Source organism: Bombina bombina, chromosome 2, assembly GCF_027579735.1.
Source record: "Bombina bombina isolate aBomBom1 chromosome 2, aBomBom1.pri, whole genome shotgun sequence".
In the NCBI taxonomy this organism is placed as follows: Eukaryota; Metazoa; Chordata; class Amphibia; order Anura; family Bombinatoridae; genus Bombina; species Bombina bombina.
Genome location: NC_069500.1, coordinates 1,138,047,701 through 1,138,069,767, shown reverse-complemented (window position 1 = coordinate 1,138,069,767; position 22,067 = coordinate 1,138,047,701).

Sequence of the window (22,067 nt, the reverse complement as noted above, 5' to 3'; positions counted from 1 at the left end):
TTGCCCAATGTCTTGGGAGCCATAGATTGTACCCACATTGCGCTGCATGCTCCAATTGATGACTTGCCCTTCAGAAATCGCAAACATTTTCATAGCCTCAACGTGCAGTATGTTTGTGACGCACAGATGAGGATTATGCATGTGTGTGCGAATTTTGGAGGAGCTTGTCATGATGCCCGCATCCTTGCTCAGTCGTCCCTGTGGAGACCGTTTGAGGAAAGACAAATGCCCCCTGGTTATCTCGTTGGTGAGTATTTGTGCACAACATGGTTAATTAGTTTGACAATTGCCATTGTAGTTTTAAAATGTTAGCGTAATGTTCAGCTATAGGATGCAATTTAACCATGTATTTTTTTTCCGCAAATGTCTAGTTTTAGTTCAATGCAGATATGTAGCATGTCTTACCTTAAATGCTCAGATAGAGAATGCAATGTAACCATTTAGTTTCAATTTTACACAAGGTGTGGTTTAGGAGAAATACGCATATGTAGCATGTCTTAGCTGAAATGGGAAGATATTAGTTAATGCAATTTAACCATGTCATTGTCTCTTTCCGCTAATGTCTAGTTTTAGTTCAATGCAGATATGTAGCATGTCTTACCTTAAATGCTCAGATAGAGAATGCAATGTAACCATTTAGTTTCAATTTTACACAAGGTCTGGTTTAGGAGAAATACGCATATGTAGCATGTCTTAGCTGAAATGGGAAGATATTAGCTAATGCAATTTAACCATGTCATTGTCTCTTTCCGCTAATGTCTAGTTTTAGTTCAATGCAGATATGTAGCATGTCTTACCTTAAATGCTCAGATAGAGAATGCAATGTAACCATTTAGTTTCAATTTTACACAAGGTCTGGTTTAGGAGAAATACGCATATGTAGCATGTCTTAGCTGAAATGGGAAGATATTAGCTAATGCAATTTAACCATGTCATTGTCTCTTTCCGCTAATGTCTAGTTTTAGTTCAATGCAGATATGTAGCACGTCTTACCTTAAATGCTCAGATAGAGAATGCAATGTAACCATTTAGTTGCCATTTTACACAAGGTCTGGTTTAGGAGAAATACGCATATGTAGCATGTCTTAGCTGAAATGGGAAGATAGAGAATAATATTGAACTAGATTATTATTTTTAAAAAAAACATTTGTTAGTGGATTATCGTGTACAAAAAGTTTTATTGGACTCAACATACTATTTTGAGGATTCAGTTTGAATTATGTTCTGTTCATAATTTATAGGTGATTCTGGGTACATGAGCCGGCCTTGGCTTCTTACCCCCTTGCGTAGCCCGACTGATGTGTCTGAGGAGCGCTACAATAGGGCTCATAAGAGAACCAGGGCGGTGGTTGAACGGATGTTCGGGCTCCTGAAGATGAGGTTCAGGTGCCTGGACAGGTCGGGAGGAGCCCTCCAGTACAACCCAAAGAAGGTGGCAAAGATCGTTATAGCCTGTAGTGTCCTGCATAATATTGCACAGCGGGCTGGGATGCTGCAGGGCGTCCAGGCGCAACAAAACCTCCTCAGAGATGAGGAGGATGATCCTGTTCTAGAGGGGCCATTCCGGGACGAGGGGCTCAATGTCAGAGCAGACATCATCAACCGCCACTTTAGACGGTAAATAATAGAAGTTAGACTGGAGTATTGTCAATAGATGTGAACTCTAGGGAAATGACAAGTAGAGAATTGTGCAAACAGGTTAGGATTGTTCATCAAATGCTAAAAAAGGGTTTCATTTTTTAATATAGGTGATGCTCTGGGCATTGGGTCCTGTAGCGAGTCTTTGCCACCTGGTTTTTAAAGAGGACATCAGCTGGTAAGTATAAATGTATGGACTGTTGCTGGCATGAATTGTACACAAATACATCATATGGCATACATTTTCAAAACTAGTATTTAGTTTACACATTACTTAAAATGTAAATACTCAGAAAGGGATCCTCTAGCATAACTATCCTCTAGCATGACTATGGTTCAATGTCACACATTAGAGGTTCGTTCTGCTCAATATGACTCATCTTCACACTTGATAGAACATAACACAAGATGCTACACACGCTTAGTAAGCTAGTGACAGAAATTTATTCTGAAATGGGGGGTGGTAGAGGGGTACAGAACTGATTCACACACTTGTAGTAATTTTTATTAAACTTTTTCTGCCATTAGGGAGCTGACTTAATCTAAAGACTGAAAGGGAAGAATTAGAAGCCTGACAGTGAAGATTGCCCAGACTGACAGTGGAAAAAGCCAAGATTGAAATTGAAGTATACCAATGGGATCATGTCTGGCATTATCTTTCCAATCTGCTGACCTTGAAAAACATACAAAGACATGTTCACATGGTAAGTGCCAACTATTTGATAGAATAAGGCTGTGGAGGCATCCTATTGGAGACACTTAGATTATTTTCTAATTTGTAGATGGTATTTCACAGTCCTCTATTTTTGAAATGATGAATAAGGCACCTATTGAAGATCAACTGTTTACCCCTGAATTGACTTTCAAAGACCATGCATTATCCAGGTTGGTGTACCAATGCATGCTAGTTAAGAATCACAGGAAGAATGTTGAATATTAGTAGCTTACATACATTAGTCATATTTAGTTCATAATTAGATATTTAGGGATCACAATCAGACACTTAGATGATTTTACTTTTTTAGATGGTATTTCAGTCCTCTATTTTATGAACTGATGAATAAGACAACCTATTGAAGATCAACTGTTTACCCCTGAATTGACTTTCAAAGACCATGCATTATCCAGGTTGGTGTACCAATGCATGCTAGTTAAGAATCACAGGAAGAATGTTGAATATTAGTAGCTTACATACATTAGTCATATTTAGTTCATAATTAGATATTTAGGGATCACAATCAGACACTTAGATGATTTTACTTTTTTAGATGGTATTTCAGTCCTCTATTTTATGAACTGATGAATAAGACACCTATTGAAGATCAACTGTTTACCCCTGAATTGACTTTCAAAGACCATGCATTATCCAGGTTGGTGTACCAATGCATGCTAGTTAAGAATCACAGGAAGAATGTTGAATATTAGTAGCTTACATACATTAGTCATATTTAGTTCATAATTAGATATTTAGGGATCACAATCAGAAAAAGGAATACATATTATAGTTGATATAGAGGTATTTGAATGGACATGAAATATTACTTTTATGTTCAGCATACATATATATTTATTATTGGAATGTGATATACATTATTATGTATAATTCGAAATTCTGATATTTAAATTTAATTTTTATTACACAATATAATGGTGTATGTTTTATTTTATTTATTTTTAAATTTAAATAATAAATATCTTGATAAAATGTTGAACAAAGTTAGAGCATAGACACAAGATGATTGTAAATGTATTTTATGAATATTTGACAACGTGTGTATTAACTTTGTAAAATTTTGTTTTTTAATTTCAGATTGTCATCTGATGATTTCCAGGAATATTTTTTTGTTTTTGTTTCAAAAACTTTTTATTTTTTAAATGGTAATAATCAACATTTTATTATTAAATACACTCTTTTGAACAGATTATAATAAATATCCATATAATATGTCAATAAAAAACAATTTGACTCCCATGACTGGTAGTTGTCTATTTGACAAGCACATGCATAAGATCAAATAATGCATTCATTTTAGAAAATCCACTGATTCAGAGAATATTAAATTAAACTATCTTTTTTAAATTAATTGGGGAGTGAGAACCATCGATGCTTTTCTTTTTAAATTATTAGATGTTAAAATAATTTCGGATATGTAGTCAAAATTTTACATAAATTATTTCGTTTCAGTTTTAAGAAGGGGAAGTGGTTCACTTACATTAAAGTGACAGTGTTGTTGAATGTAAAATTAATTTTTTATCTTGTATCTTCCTTAGGTATCTCAAAACATTATTTTATTAAATTTATAAATTTTTACATTTATAAATGGAAGGTCATTTGACTTCATATTTTTCACAAGCTAGTTATTGGATGCCATGTTAATAGATTTTATTTTCTAGTGGAGTCATTTAAAGGGACATTTAACTATAGTTATTAATATTATGTAGTTTTGAAAATCTTACCTCTTGGGTTAGACATCACATATCTATATATAATTTTCATTCCCCTTTAGTTTCTTTTGACAATGTTAAATCAACATTCAAAATGTTTTGGTCCTTAAAGGGACATTCACAAAGTATATTGTGTCTTGATTTTTAAAAAATCATAAAAGAATTTAAACATATTTAGAAAGTACTATAGAATTACATTCAGTCTTTAAATATACTTCGAAAAATATACATCAATGCACATATCTTAGTCAATTACATAAGGCATCTATGTGCAACCAACAATCATCATCAAAATAGCTTATGTAGATATGTATTTAATCCAAGAATATATATAATTAAAATCTAATGATTGAATACCAAAACAAATTAAGTTGTTCAAATATTATAATCTTATCCAAAATGCATACATAACATATAGCTTAATGTCCCTCTAAGCTGAAGACTGCGAAATACATCCATTACAATATATATTTCAGTCAGTGTGTAAAACAATCCAGAAGTTAATCTAAATATGCTTTACTCATATGTTATACTAATTTAGCAAAAGGAAGGTGCCTAGGTTTATGATTTTTCAAGCATTATTGTGAAATGTCTCTTTAAAGGGACATGAACTCAAAATATACTTAAAGGGAGACAGTTAAAACATTAATGATTTATACATTCTGAATGAGTATTCTATTTTAAGCAACTTTAAAAATTGTCTCATATTATCAATGTTCCTCGTGATGTTGCTATCATTACTTTACAAATAAGGCATTAAATAGATAATTTATTTGCTTCAGTACTCTGGACAGAACTTGTTTTTTTTGGTTGGATTAATTGATCCAACAATCATCAAGGACAACCCAGGTTTTTTGCCAAAATTGTCCATAATCTAAAATATCATTATTGATTTGCAAAGAAAGATAACAAGATAATTCTTAACATTTGAGAATCGGATTAAATTATAAAGTTGCTTAGCATTTCATGCTCAATCTGAATCACGAACGCTAAATTTGTTTGGACAGTGTTCCTTTAAGAGATTTAAAGAGTGTATTTACTTCTCTTCTTATCTTGACATACTTTGCTTGAAAAGCATATCGAGATAGGCTCAGTAGATGAAGATTGGTGGATGCACAGAGATGCCTTATGTGATTGGCTCAACCATGTGCATTTAAATTTCTTCTGTTGAGGATATCTAAATACTAAGATAAATTGAGTTATATTTTAAAGTCTAAACAATTTTCTATCTCTACAGATCATTTGATACAATTGTTTGTTTGTAATGTCTATTTAAAAATAAAGACGCCATTGCACAATAACATATATGAGCAGTTCAGACAAATACAAGCTCGAGGTTTATTTACTAATAACAAACAAACCTGTAGTTTAACATTTATAAACAGATTATCCAAGTTACTGACATTATAACCTGAATTTGAACATTCAGAAATATTGCGTGGGAAACGGATCTTGAAACAACAGATTTGCATCTTTAAACATTAGAGTCTAATGTCACGCAATAGCACACAATCAATGTGCATTATAAAATACATTTAATAGAGCAATGTCAATACTTCACAATAAGTCAACAAATTGATTTTATGAACAATAAAGACATACAAGATTAAATGTGTATTTGTATTAAAGAAACAGACCGTTATTAAACCGATAAAATGTATACAACATTTAATAATGTGACAGTATTAGATTTTAAAGAGAATTTAAACATTAATATTTAACGGATCGCGGATATTAAATCTGCGTCACACAGATCCGCATGACAGGCCCATGAGTTACAAATAAGTCTACATGAAAAATGAAGTAACAGCACCACCAGGAGGTATGTGTAAGGAAGTTACTAAGATATGAAACATTAAGGAACGGCCAATCCGAGTTCATCACACAAACACAACTTGAGTCAGGATGGTCTCACAGACATTCTAACAATATTTCAAACTTTTATCCAATCAGATGTACAGATAACTTGTCTCATGGTGCATCTCATGTTTACTTCACCATATAAAAGTCCATTACACGTTGCCATCTTTGTCAGTTCTCTAATGCCTGCAGGCAGTATATATCATATACCCAAATATATTCTACAACCCAGCAGGCATGTCACTTCCCAGGTTCACCAAGCAGGAGAGCGCTGCACTGGTCCACGCCGTCAAGGACTTTTATCCCCAGCTGTTTGGGAACAAGAGGAGGTCGACAGATGCGCCTGTTAAGAAGGCCCTCTGGGAGTCTATCACCAATGCGGTTCAATTGGTGTGTGACGTCCAGAGGAGCCAGGATCAAATCATGAGGAGATTCGGAGATATGAGGTTGCGCTTGACAAAAAAAGTCAACCTCATAAGGGACTGGGTACAAGCCCGTAAAAGAGGGGGCTAAAGAAAGGCCCCGCAGAAACTATACCTACTCCCTTATGAGGTGACTTTATGCGAGCTCCTCAATCTCCGGGTCCCCAAAAGATTTAGATCCTCGCCATCCTCGGCCTCCTCTTCTTCCCTCCCAGCTGCGGTATCTGAAAGTCCTGACGCGGGGGCCAGGGCAGCTGCTTCTCCGTCCGGTGGCCTGGGAGGAGATGAAAGAGAATCTGAACCAGGTAACTATCCAACTTCATATAATAACTTAATATTGGATTTGAATTTTAGAAAATGTGTATATAGTCAGATACTAAACCTATACAGATCTCACAACATACACTACATATGATGTTTAGAGATCTGATTTTAGATTAGTGACACATGAAATAGGAATGATGTTTCTTGCGCTCTACAGAATATGCGTCACAGAGCGAAAATTGAATTGCGCATACACGTTAATATGGGTTTGCTGTAAGTGGCATTGCTTTATACATGTTGGTCAAATGACGGATGCGTAATTCCACTTGGAATCATTGCGCAATGAGCGCAAAAATGGAATTGCGCATACACGTTAACATGGGTTTGCTGTAAGTGGCATTGCTTTATACATGTTGGTCAAATGACGGATGCGTAATTCCGCTTGGAATCATTGCGCAATGATCGCGAAAATTGAATTGCGCATACACGTTAACATGGGTTTGCTGTAAGTGGCATTGCTTTATACATGTTGGTCAAATGACGGATGCGTAATTCCGCTTGGAATCATTGCGCAATGATCGCGAAAATGGAATTGCGCATACACGTTAACATGGGTTTGCTGTAAGTGGCATTGCTTTATACATGTTGGTCAAATGACGGATGCGTAATTCCGCTTGGAATCAGTGCGCAATGATCGCGAAAATGGAATTGCGCATACACGTTAACATGGGTTTGCTGTAAGTGGCATTGCTTTATACATGTTGGTCAAATGACGGATGCGTAATTCCGCTTGGAATCATTGCGCAATGATCGCGAAAATGGAATTGCGCATACATGTTAACATGGGTTTGCTGTAAGTGGCATTGCTTGACACATGTTGGTCAAAATGAAATGTGAATTATTATATATGTGAAGAATACAGTATTCTTATTTTCAATATTATACATAATAAAAAAAAGAAAAAGCAGAATCCAAATAAATTATAACATATGCCCATCAATTGATGAGAATGAAATAACACAAAAAAATAATTAAAGCTACAGTAAACAACACAACTGATTGAAAATAAGAGTACAGGATATATTTATCAGGAATTTAACTGAGGAAACAATTAACTCATGGGACTACCAAAGGATTAATAGTTTTTAATTGATTTGCTAATAATGTAAAGATTTTAAACATGGCATGATTTGTATTAATGATATCCAATCCTCATTTAATATATTACAGATCTGGATGTTGGTGCTGGATCCTCAAGCCAGGGCTTGTCACAGTATGGTAAGTCTCATTTTAATTGACATTTGTCTTAGAAACATGGACAGAACATTACATACTAAATCCACATTGTTCAATATTTATATGTATCTGCAAAATGGATTTTTTAAATATTTGCAAATAAGAATAAATAAAACAAAAATGTAGGATTACATTGTAAGACTACTCTGATTTTGTTTGGAATTTAAGATATCCCATCTATTCTGGATGTCTTAATTTTAATGTAAGATTCTTTGAATGTCCAATTTATATTCTTCCCTTGTGTATTGCTTAATCTTATTTGTATACATTTTTAAAAAATACACACACTTTTGCATATGTTTTGATTTTAAAAATATAGATTCCATTTTTGAAATTGATCACGTCATTTAAGGGACATGCCAACTAAATTTTACATAGACTGATTTTTAAACGTTATTTTATTGTTTTGTTTAACCTCTTAAGGACATATGACGGAATTTTTCCGTCATAAAACAATTGAGCAAACAGAAAGCTGTGTCCTTAAAGGGTTAAACATTTTATGAGCTACATTGGTTCAGTCTATTGTTTTAGTTCTTCAAAAAAAAAATGGATTTTGGTTTAGGTTAAACAATGCATTACTGGTATTATCCGGCTGTTTTTTTATGCATAAATTGGCATTTTGACAAAAGTTAAAATCATGTGTTCAGATAACAGTAGTACATAGTTTTAAAAAGTATACAATTACACATTTAGAGCTTCATGTCCCTTTAATAGATGAAAATTAAATAATTCTTAGGATATCCTTAAATAACATATTAGATTGGAATTGCATGCTCAATCCCATTAATTACATCAACATATGGAGTAGAGAATTCATTAACACCAACATTGTCAAATCAATATATTTTTATATTAAAGGGACACTGAGCTAAAATTATTAATGTTGTCATTCAGATAGAGCATGCAATATTAATCAACATTTAAATATAATACTATAATCATATGTGAAATATTCTATAGCTAAATGTATTTTAAAATGAAGAATGTACGTTTATCTGCAGCTCAATTTTGGTTGACCAACCTGGGTTTTTATTGATGATTGGTGGATACCTTCAACAAAAATATTTATTGAATCCAATATTGCTTATCTGCCTTTAAGATTAAAATGTAGTAACATTCAAATTATAATAGGAGTCAATGTTAAATCATTTGGAACAGTTTGAACAGTGAAATCAATGATTGAAATAAATCATGTCAGTGTCCCTTTAATAAACAATAGATTCATTAATCTTTACATTCTTTGGATTAAACAATATTGATATATAATTCACATATTCACTGTTGGAGTTACTTTATAGATATAAGCATACTCTAACAGCACCATGATTACATATTTGTACTAATCAATTTGGTTTGGTATTGTGATCAATATGTGTTGTGTCCTAAACAAGATTACTGTACATTGCACAAATGGCTCAATGTGCCACATGTCTTTGTTTATATTTGTCAACAGCTGTTATTCAAAATGTGGTTTGTGTGTATTCTTTTAAGAACATTGATCAATGGGTATATTTAGATATGCAATAGCATCGTATGAGATGAGTTTGATGTCTAATATAGTCAGAAATTAAACATATGTTCAATACATCATTTTTAACAGAATCCCCTTGATTCAATCAAGCATTTTTTTTGGATAATGACTGCTCTATTCTTCACATTTTCAAGTTGATTATTCTAAAAAATCGCTACAGATGTGATTTAGTGCTATCCCAAATGTGTTCACTAATATATATCTATATCATTCATACATTGGTGTGGGGAGCCCAGAGGAATCCAGCACTGACACACAGCTGCCTTTGCGGTCTTCTGGTAAGTCCATTGACTCATTTATATGTCATTGAAGGTGTATTGGTAATCAATATTATGAGCATGATTCTGATGAAGCATACCATTTGAAACAAACATATAATTTACTCCTCTGATTATATATTAATTTTCTAGGAATATTGAAAGATTAATAATTAAAACTTTCTTAGTCTACACCTTTGTTATTCAGAAGATGTATAGCATATGTTTGTTTCCATGTTCATTTTTGACAACAGTCATCAAGTGATACACACATGAGAAATCTTAAATGTTCTATGTACTATGCTTTTATGATGTTAAAATTAATACAAACAATAAATCTAAAATCTGAATCATTGAGAATAACAAATTTAATGTCATTTGTATGCTCCATCAAAATGATGTAAATCATAACTTTGAGTGTGTATATCTTTAATGCAACATTGATGTGTGTCTTTGAGCAACAGTAACATATGTTATAATATCTGATCTTAACGTGTACACAACATGTTATGTTTTACAGAGATTGATTTAACATGTGGGACGGAGGAGGAAGAGGCTCCCTTGAAGTCTGATGGTATGTGAAATATATCTATCATGTTTCCAACATGTTGCTTTATTGGAAATCATTTTATTGAAGACATTCAAAGTCTACAGCTTTTGCACTTTAAAAAGGAATATTATTTCTCTGTTCAAATACACTACTGCCCCCTTTCTATATCAGGCATCATGAAGATATGCTTGGATTTTTTTTATTTTTTATTTCTAATTCATGCCATCATTATGTCACATGCATATTCCAGGCCAAACCACAATAATAATGTTATAATTGTACAGACAGTCATTGATATTCAGTGACTGTCTGTACAATTATAACATTATATGTGCCTATATGCATACCATATCCTCATGTCATAATTGTTTAGAAATTCAAACACACTTCTAAGTATATTGAAAACATAATCAATTTGAAATGCGTTGATTTGATTTCATGATGTATGAGATGTTAATATATTTGTATTATTTATTTCAGATGGATCCTCCACCTCTGGTCATCTGTTTTCCGCCCCTGCCCAGTCCCCTGCCCAGTCCCCTGCCCAGTCACAGACCCCTGCCCAGTCATAGACCCCTGCCCAGTCCCCTGTCCAGGCCCAGGCCCAGACCCCTGCCCAGGCCCAGACCCCTGCCCAGGCCCCTGCCCAGACCCCTGCCGGCCCTTCCCATTTTTCCTATCCTGTCCCTCCCAAAAAACGCCACTTCGTCCCCCTTCGCTGCTCTCCCCGTATTTTGGCCCGTACAGCTACCCCAGCTGCCCAGACCCCAACTCACCACTCCCCAGCTGTACGGCCTACCCCGGAGCAGCAGCTCATCCATCCCCAACCCAATCCCATCCCTCCCCAACCCAATCCCATCCCTCCCCCCGTCTCAACCTTCATTGTCCTGGGTGTCGGATTGTCCTTCCCAGGCACAGCTGTAAGTATCATTCAAAATCCACATTATAAGATACTTAAAGGTACACTGAATGCAAATTGTTTCTATTGTGATTCAAATAGAGCATGCAATGTTAATCAAATTTATAATTTCCTACTCTTATGAATTATTCTTCATTCTCTTGCTATCTTTATTGAAACAAAGAAATGGCTAGAATTAATTTTAAATAGAAAATAAGTCTGGACATCATTTCTTTATTGTTGGATGAATGTATCCATCAATCAGCAGGGACAACGAAAGTTGATAAACAAATATGGCCTGCCCTATAAACCTACATTCTTGCATTCAAAATCTAGCTAGAGAATTCTAACATTTAAAGAATATGTGTAATTTTTTATTATTTGTAATGTCATGCTCTATCTGAATCAGTCAATTAAATATTTAGGTTCAGTGTCCCTTTAATTTGATATCACGATATATACCAATCACCACTATTTGGATCCAACAATTTATGTACAAATGTTGATACATTATCTCTTGTCTAACCCAGTGGGAATGTAATTTCTTCAGGTTGCTATGTTTACACAGCTTGTCCTCAACGCCAAAATGTTTAAGGATAGGTGTGCCTACCACAGTATAATTAAAATATTTAAATTGCTAATGTAAGTACAATGTAAATCCTTTAACAAGATTTTATACACTCAAGCTGTATAAGTGGATCATCGATAACCAATTAAAGGGGACAACATGTTTGAGTAAACTGTCCCTTTAATGATTTCGGTCTGTCTGAATAACATATTTAATGTGTAAATAATAAATTTCAACAAATTGATGTAAAGAATGATTTGTCTTTATGATGACAATGTATCTTTGCTTATTTTTTCTTCAGTTGTGTAATTATCCTTGATATTTTATTTATTCTTTATTTTAGGCTGTGACTCAACATGGCTCATGCTAGAAGGTATAGCACGTGTAGAGCAGGCCGTGTTGAGGAACGCAGCTGTCCTGAGAGGGATGAACGACACCATGCAGGCCCAGCTCCAGGTTCAGCATTTGACTCTGCGGCAGATCATGCGATTAAATTCAAGGCCTGAATCTGGAGCTGGACATGCACAGGACAATGAAGAGGATGACTCCAAGGGCGCAGATAAGAATCCTCCGTCCACATGTTGATGTTTTTTTTATGGTTGCCATTTGGCCTTTTTTTCTGTTTATTGTTGTGCCTGTTGCACTCTTTTACCTTGTCATATGGCTCCAATGGGGCTATGCTGGCCCTTGGCAACTCTCTTCATGGACTGTGATGCACTCTGTTACCTTGTCATATGTCTCCAATGGGGCTATGCTGGCCCTTGGCAACTCTCTTCATGGACTGTGATGCACTCTGTTACCTTGTCATATGTCTCCAATGGGGCTATGCTGGCCCTTGGCAACTCTCTTCATGGACTGTGATGCACTCTGTTACCTTGTCATATGTCTCCAATGGGGCTATGCTGGCCCTTGGCAACTCTCTTCATGGACTGTGATGCACTCTGTTACCTTGTCATATGTCTCCAATGGGGCTATGCTGGCCCTTGGCAACTCTCTTCATGGGCTGTGATGCACTCTGTTACCTTGTCATATGTCTCCAATGGGGCTATGCTGGCCCTTGCCAAGTCTCTTCATGGACTGTGATGCACTCTGTTACCTTGTCATATGGCTCCAATGGGGCTATGCTGGCCCTTGGCAACTCTCTTCATGGACTGTGATGCACTGTTACCTTGTCATATGTCTCCAATGGGGCTATGCTGGCCCTTGGCAACTCTCTTCATGGACTGTGATGCACTCTGTTACCTTGTCATATGTCTCCAATGGGGCTATGCTGGCCCTTGGCATCTCTCTTCATGGACTGTGATGCACTGTTACCTTGTCATATGGCTCCAATGGGGCTATGCTGGCCCTTGGCAACTCTCTTCATGGACTGTGATGGACTCTGTTACCTTGTCATATGTCTCCAATGGGGCTATGCTGGCCCTTGGCAACTCTCTTCATGGACTGTGATGCACTCTGTTACCTTGTCATATGTCTCCAATGGGGCTATGCTGGCCCTTGGCAACTCTCTTCATAGACTGTGATGCACTCTGTTACCTTGTCATATGGCTCCAATGGGGCTATGCTGGCCCTTGCCAAGTCTCTTCATGGACTGTGATGCACTCTGTTACCTTGCATATGTCTCCAATGGGGCTATGTTGGCCCTTGGCAACTCTCTTCATGGACTGTGATGCACTGTTACCTTGTCATATGTCTCCAATGGGGCTATGCTGGCCCTTGGCAACTCTCTTCATGGACTGTGATGCACTCTGTTACCTTGTCATATGGCTCCAATTTTCCTAATCTTTACCAGATTATTTATAAACGTTGTTGATGTTTTCTGACATACTAATAAAAGACATGTCATTGCACGATTCTTTGTCCTCCTTATTCATGTCATTGCTTGAAATCTCTAGTTTATCTTGTTGATCCTTAAAGGGACCTACCAAAAATAATGGTGTTTCCTGAATCATATATGTAATACAATTGTAAATGACTTTAAGATTAACATCTCCAATGTAATTTTTATTTTTGTCTTTATATTTTTTTCTAAAAGCTTTATCATTGCATGATTATGATTAGCATAGTAATTATTTTATATATGTATATATAGATTGTTATATATGTATATTTCAAATTTCACATCCATGTGTGTATTTATAAACTCTGCATGAATTGATGCACCTTTAACAAATGATCTGAGGATTGATACAATGATATAATCCCTGTAAAGTGTTCATTTTATTGAAATAGTATTGTCTCTGTGTATCCTCTTTTTAAAAATAAAAATCATGTCCCTTTAAGTGATGGTGAGCACAATTGTTAATGAATGTATTTCCATTTCTAAAGCGTTTTTGTCCTTTTTACATGAACAAGGACATATAATCTTATTAATAAACAATCTTATTGTAATGTTGACAGCACATGTATTTCATTTTCTATTCTATCTTATTGTAAAAGTATAACCAAATCAATCTCTGTGTGCAATGTGCTTATTTTAGATGAGGAATATGTTTTTCAAAATATTGTTAAAAAATACTTCTCCTCCCATATATGGCTATAAGTAGTCTGACCATATTTCAACTTGAATAAATGACACGTTTGATCAATACATGTGTCATTATTGTTATTCCCAAACAATCTAAACATATCTTAAAACATCAATGGCATATGTATTTCTCATGTGTATATTTTAAATGTTAAAGATATACACCATAGCTATAGTTAAAGGGACAGTCAAGTCCGAAAAGATGATTCATGATTTCGTGACATTCCTAGATAGCAATCTAGACACATACTAGTTACAAAAATATAAATACGTTTCTTAGTGATATGCCAAGCTGTCAACTGAGTCCTTGTATTGGCTGCGATTTTTCAGCGATCGCGGATGCGCCATGTTGCTTAAGACGTCACCTGCCAGGCTGTCCAATGATTCCTTGTATTGACTGACGTTTTTACACGATCAAGGATGCACCTTTTATTGGATGGCGTTTTTACGCGATCAAGGATGCGCCTTTTTTTTGTTTGCGTTTTTACGTGATCAAGAATGTGCCTTTTATTGGATTGCGTTCTTACGTGATCAAGGAAGCGCCATGTTAATTAAGACGTCACATGCAAAGGTAAAAAAAAGTCTGATTGTATTACGTAGTCCCACAAGATTTGTTTGTGCACGTTAAACACGTTTGTGAATGAGAAGACAAGTTTAAAAACATTGCGAATATGGATTGTTTGCATCATGTTACATTGTTGACCCATAGCTGATAAAGACCACCACATTCTCTTTTGCTGGATGTCTGGTTGAATAAACGAACGAAAGCAAAATGTTTTCATGCATATGATATTTTGAGGCAAGTGCAAATCTCTATAGTCCATGTTGTTTAATATGTTTGTCAACAATATGTTCCTTTTTCTGAAAAATGACTGTTGTGTTTAATGTTAAAGATATCTAATTCATAAATATGCGCTATTGTGTTAGAATAAAGTAATCAATATGCATTTATCTTTATCATATGCTAAATATATGATGCCGACTTCTTCTAAATGTAATTTCGTCGTATATTTTATTAAAGGTTCATTAGACACTCACATTATAAATCAAAATATTTTATCTCTAGTTAGATAGTCCATTGTTTAACAAATACACGTTTCATTTTGCTTCTGTTCAAATAAAATGTAAGTAATTTTCAGACTCCTCGCCAAGCCTCTAAGTTTCATGTGAGTACCATCTCCAGCTTTCTCCTGTTTGTGTAAAGGGTCTTTTCATATGTTAATGATGGGGTATTGTCTTGTTTTACGGTTGTAATGGGGGTTCATCTATATTTTCAAGAGAGCTAACCCGATTTTCTTTGAAAGTGTTTAAAGCTTTGTAATATTGATATCAGTATATGTTAATCTTGTTGTTTCTAGTAGTGTCTATTATATACAGTTCTGTTAAAAATATAGTATACTGTCCCTTTAATGCAAATGTTTATTTTTGTATCATGTATGAGTTCCACAATGGTTAATCTTCAAATATATGATTGTTAGCATATTTTCACCCCCCACTCCTAAAAGGACTTTAAACCATATTCATTGTTAAAACAAATGTCTTTATAAAAAAAAATTAACACAATAATGTCTCTTTAAGAAAATAGACTTTATTTAACACGTCAATATAAATCTGTTTTCAATATTTATTGTTTGAACAAGTACATGTAGATATACCAACAATCTGCAAATATATGTTAGCATATGTAATTTTGTTAAAGGGACAGTTTAGAAAACAAATCATGTTTTGCATTATTATAAAAGTCAATTTTGTAATTTCAATGATATCAAAGGTTTCTCACCAATTAATCATTTGTCTGTGTTTATTTTAATTTGCTAGCTAAACGTATGAGGTTCGTGTGCTCATTTCTTAGAGCTTGAAGACTGCATGTAATCATTATGCAATTTGACCACTAGAGGGCATTTGGATAGCATTTGTATATCTAAAACCTTGTGCTCATACAGCATATTATTTACCATGTATTGATCATTGATGTCTAAAATGTTGTTATGTCAGAACAACAAATAAGTGGTCATTTTTCATAGTCATAGATACAAGGGTAAGCACATAAGTCACACGTATTTCTCCATGTTTTGTTGTTTCCAACTTGATAATGCGTAATACAGTGTTTTCTTTGTAATCAATAATTTTTTGACTGTCCCTTTAAGCTGTGTTATTGGCATTCAAACAGTAATATGCCATCATGGATAATTGTAATGGTAATTTTGTTTGCGATTCGGGAAACAGTTTGGACATCACATCACAGAAAAATAAAAAATAAAATATAAAATATAATCCAAAAAAGTGTTCAAAAAGTTGATCAACAAATGTTAGTGAAGAACAAAAATAAGTCAATCAAAACTAAAAAATGGAAAAAAAGGGTGATGAAAAGCAAGGTGAAAGTGAGGAAATTGATTCCTTCCAATGTTAGTTACTTTAACAGATCCAAATTCCTGAGTGTGGTTGCTGAAGTAGCTGATTGGATCCTAGCACCTGTCAGCTGCTCCTATGATATCCTAAAAAGTGTCCCTGTAAAAAAAAAGAAATTCACAACATAGTGTATCCAATATGAGAATGAAGTAAAGATTAAAGTAATGCTTACCAATATGTCAACGCGTTTCTGCCCTCAAGAGAAAGGCCCTTTTTTGAGGGCAGAAACGCGTTGACATATTGGTAAGCATTACTTTAATCTTTACTTCATTCTCATATTGGATACACTATGTTGTGAATTTCTTTTTTTTTACAGGGACACTTTTTAGGATATCATAGGAGCAGCTGACAGGTGCTAGGATCCAATCAGCTACTTCAGCAACCACACTCAGGAATTTGGATCTGTTAAAGTAACTAACATTGGAAGGAATCAATTTCCTCACTTTCACCTTGCTTTTCATCACCCTTTTTTTCCATTTTTTAGTTTTGATTGACTTATTTTTGTTCTTCACTAACATTTGTTGATCAACTTTTTGAACACTTTTTTGGATTATATTTTATATTTTATTTTTTATTTTTTATGTTATTGCATATTGTGTATTTTATTTTTTATGTTATTGCATATTGTGTATTTTATTTAATTATATCTTAACCTCACTGGATTAAGTAGCTAGCATTTTTATATCCATTTGCACTCACTCACTACTTGATTGTATCTATACAATTATTTTGCTACCCCCCTTTTTTTTGCACTGCAGTGCATTTTTCTATTTTTTGGAACACTATTTTTGTAACACTAATTTTGAACACTATTGTTTGTATTATTGTTTATTAGTTTTTTGCTTGATGCACTTGCTACAGTTGCACTTAGGCTAATTCTGTTTTATCAGTATACACTCTTATTCTGGTGTACCACTCACACTGATCACCTGTTATTACCTCTGTTTTTATTGTAATTATCAGCTTTGGCCCTTTGAGCCGCTTCTGTAAGATATTCCTGTATTTGTAATTTTATTTATATGTGCTTTTTACATTTTTTATATATAGTCTTTTATTACTGATGCTTTTTAACATGGTTCATTAAATAATCTTCTTTTATCTCTCTGTGAGTATATTTATCCCTTGGCCTCTTGTTGGCGCTGTATTCACTTCTTACTACTTGTGCATATTTTTTGGAGGTTGGTTAGGATCTCTGTTTGGATACAGCTTGGGGATTACCTTAGCGCTTGTACACACACCCTTTATCACATCACAGAAAACAATCAATATCATGAACAAGGATAGGTATGTGATGTGGTTTTCACACTCTTATAACCCACACTCTGCAAACAATCTGCCTCCATGGACCCGTTCCCATAGAAGTAGATTATATACAGAGTGTGGTCCACAAGTGTATGAAAACCACATCATTACATACCTATCCATTACACATTAAATAAAAATAACATTAAACATGAAAACAAATACTTACTTCCTCTTCCTTCCCCTCTTCCCACGGGACTGAGGCTCTGGGAGGGTCAACTGCCGACTCCGACGAGTTCTCATTGGATATGTTGTGGGAAGAGTGGAAGGAAGAGTACTGGGACGACCAAGGTGAGGAGGAGGAGATGGCCCGGCAGGAGGAGATGGCCCGGCAGGAGAAGATGGCCCGGCAGGAGAAGATGGCCCGGCAGGAGAAGATGGCCCAGCAGCAGGAGGCCCAGCAGCAGGAGGCGGACCAGGAGGCAGACCAGCATGCGCCTCCCGGAAAAAATTAAACATCTCTTGGTGTAGATTAAAGGTTCTGTTTTGCCCTTCTTCTATTCGAGTAAGTATGTTTATTATTTTGTTTTGGCCTTCAATTATTTTGTTTTGTCCTTCAAGAATTCTAGTTCGGCCTTCTATATTTTGTATCCGGGAGTTACGCATCTGGTCTATGTAGTCTAGTAGAACCCACACCTCCGCTATTTCCTCTTGTTGTGCTTGGCGGGGTACCCGTGCATGGCGGGGTGCGGGTCCTTGAGGGGCCTCTGGTTCCGCGGCCTCCTCCTCTGCTTCCGGGGCCTCTTCATCTGCTTCCGTGCCCTCTTCGTCACAGGGGGCCTCTTCCCTCCGAGGTGGAAATTCCTCCCCACCACTCTCATCCCGGGGAGAAGGAGGAGGCTGTATTTGCTGTGCTGCCTCCTCCCCAGACTCTGTATATTTGAAAAATAAAGAAATGTATATATTAGCATATTTCCAAATCAAGCTTTAAATGACTTACGATACAATTACAAATGCAGAATCATTAATCCACTTTGAAATCAATCAATACGATTTCTGCATTTTCTAAACCGTGTTTGTGATATGTCTGTTCAATCTGAATGTTTTAGCGTTTGTTTTCAGTCTGTTTAAATGCACACCTAACCTATAGCCTAGATACTGATGTAACCGCAAAGTAATTGTGAATGCGTGTAAACAACGTTATAGCATTAATCTGATCCTTAAAGGGACATGAAACCCAATGTTTTATCTTTCATGATTTAGAAGCATACAATTATAATCAACTTTCTAATGTACTTTTCTTATCTAATTAGCTTCATTCTCTGGATATTCTTTGCTGAAAAGCATATCTAAATATGCTTAGAAGATGCTGATTGGTAGCTGAATATAGCTGCCTCCTGTGATTGGTTCACCGTGTGCATTGCTATTTCTTCATTAAAGTATATCTAAAGAATGAATCAAATTAGGTAATATAAGTAAATTGGAATGTTTTTGTAAATTGTATTCTCTACCTCAATCATGAAAGTAAAGGTTTGCGTATAGTGTCCCTTGAAATACATTCGTATGTGAATTTATTCTTAAATGAGCTTACCGTCAGATGAGAATGGCAGGTTCCCGGTATCAATTCCTCCGATACCGACTACATCCACCTCGGAGATGCTGGAACGCAACATTTCCTCCCATCGGCAGTACTCGATTTCCAGTGCAGGGCCGCCACCGGTTCCTGTGGCATGTCGGGCCTCCAGGCTTAACTTTTTCTTGAGATCCATCTTGCAGTCCCGGTATCGGTGTTTTATAGAGTCCATATCTCTATTCCGTCCACCCACGGCATTGACTGCATTCCTTATCTCATGCCAGAGCTTCCTCTTCTCAGTCGGGGTGGTCTTCTGATGCTGCAGCCTCCTATACCTGGCCATATAGGCCTCTATGAGGGCCTCCTTCTCCTCCATCGAAAACCTCACCTCCCTAGTCCCCTTGGCCTTCCCCTGTGACGATGCCCTCTGTTTCCCGTACTGTGAAGCCCTACTCTGTCCGCCACTGGGCCCAGCCACTTGTTCATCTTGAACCAAGTGGCTGGGTCCACCCACCGCTTCCACCCCCGCTTCCTGCCCCCCTTCCTACTCCCCTTCCTGCCCTGTTCCTCTCCCCCTCCCTCTCCTCCCCCCTCTACCTCTCCCCTGCCTGCCCTCCATCTCTTCCCTAAACTAAACCCCAACTAAGCAAACCAAAAGTGAGTGTGATCAAATAAAAGGGGGTCAAAATAAAGAACTAAAAAGACCAAAAAAGTGCTGAAAGTGTGAAAGGGATATAAATAAAAGAGGGTAAGGAGTGTTTAAATGAACAAAATGAAGAAGAAGACAAAAAGGAGGATATGTAAACTAAATGTAACTAGGGGATGGGTATGGTATGGGGTATGGGATAAGAGTAAATGGGATTACAGGGAATGGGACTACAGGGAATGGGGTATGGAGTGTAGTATGAGAGGGTATGGGGTATGGAGTGTATGTAGTGTTATTGATAAGTGTATGTATGTATTGAATGTGTTTGCGTGTAAATGTGTTAAGTGTACAGAAAAAGCACTCGTTCGCTAACTCACACTACTACTAATTCTCACTAACTCACACTACTACTAATTCTCACTAACTCACACTACTACTAATTCTCACTAACTCACACTACTACTAATTCTCACTAACTCACACTACCACTAACTCTCACTAACTCCCACTAACTGACTCTATCACACTACCACTAACTCTCACTAACTGCCACTACCACTAACTGACTCTCTCCCACTACCACTAACTCCCACTCACTCACTCACTCACTCACTCACTCACTCACGATAACACTAACAACTGACTCTCTCACACTAACACTAACTCACTCACAATAATGCACAAACTCTCTAATCTTAAACCTCCAATCTCCAAAGACCCACCAGCAACACAGTCAAAGAAGCCATGCTTGTGTGGTGCTTATATTACATCTGTCTGCAAACAAAAAAACAGTTAGGAGTAATGTTAACAAATCTGAGAAATTGGCGATGGAATCACTCAAAAATAATCAAGAAATTGTAATTAGGAACTCCGATAAGGGAGGGAATATTGTTGTTTTAAACAAACAAGATTATTTTGATGAAGCCTCTCGCCAATTAAGTGATAGAACTACGTATACACTGCTTAGCGGAAATCCAACTTTGATCTTTAAGAGAGAATTGCTATCGCTACTTGATGATGGTGTACATTTAGGGCTATTTAGACAGGAGGATATAGAGTTACTTGTTCCAGAGTTTCCAATAGTACCACTATTTCACTATTTGCCCAAGGTCCATAAGAATCCTTTGCGACCACCAGGTAGGCCCATTGTATCGGGCATTGGGTCACTACTTGAGCCCCTCTCTGAGTGGTTGGACCAGATTTTGCAGCCAATAGTGAAAAATATATTTAGCTATTTAAGAGATTCTGCACATTTGCTTGAATATTTTAAAGATTTTGAATGGAAGGACCAATATTCGTGGGTAGTAGTGGATATAGTATCATTATATACTGTTATCCCACACACTCTAGGGATAATGGCTGTGAGATACTTTCTTGATAAATTCTCTGCATATGAAGACAACATTAAAGTGTATATATGTGCTGTTTTGGAATTTGTCCTTACCCACAATTTTCTAATTTTTGATGGCAGATATTATTTGCAATGTTGCGGCACAGCAATGGGGGCAAAATTTGCCCCTTGCTTTGCAAATTTGTATGTGGGTTTCTGGGAAATTAAGTACCTATACAATTATGCATTTAAAGATGACACTGAGAAAATACTGTATTATAAAAGATTCATCGACGATCTGATTATGATCGTGGATGAACGCTTGGATGATACTAGATTTAAGGATTTTGGCAATTTTTTGAACGACAATGAAATGTTTTTGAAATTTGTAGGAGGTTATAATCATAAATGTATTGACTTCTTGGATATAACCTTGGAGGGGAATGTGGAGGAGAGAAAGATTGTTTCCAAAACTTTTCGCAAAAGCACCGCGGGTAATACAATCTTACATGCGAGTTCCTGCCATCCCCCTCATTTGGTTCGAGCTATTCCGAGAGGCCAATACATTAGATTAAGGAGAAATACTGAGGATGATGCCATTTACAATCAAC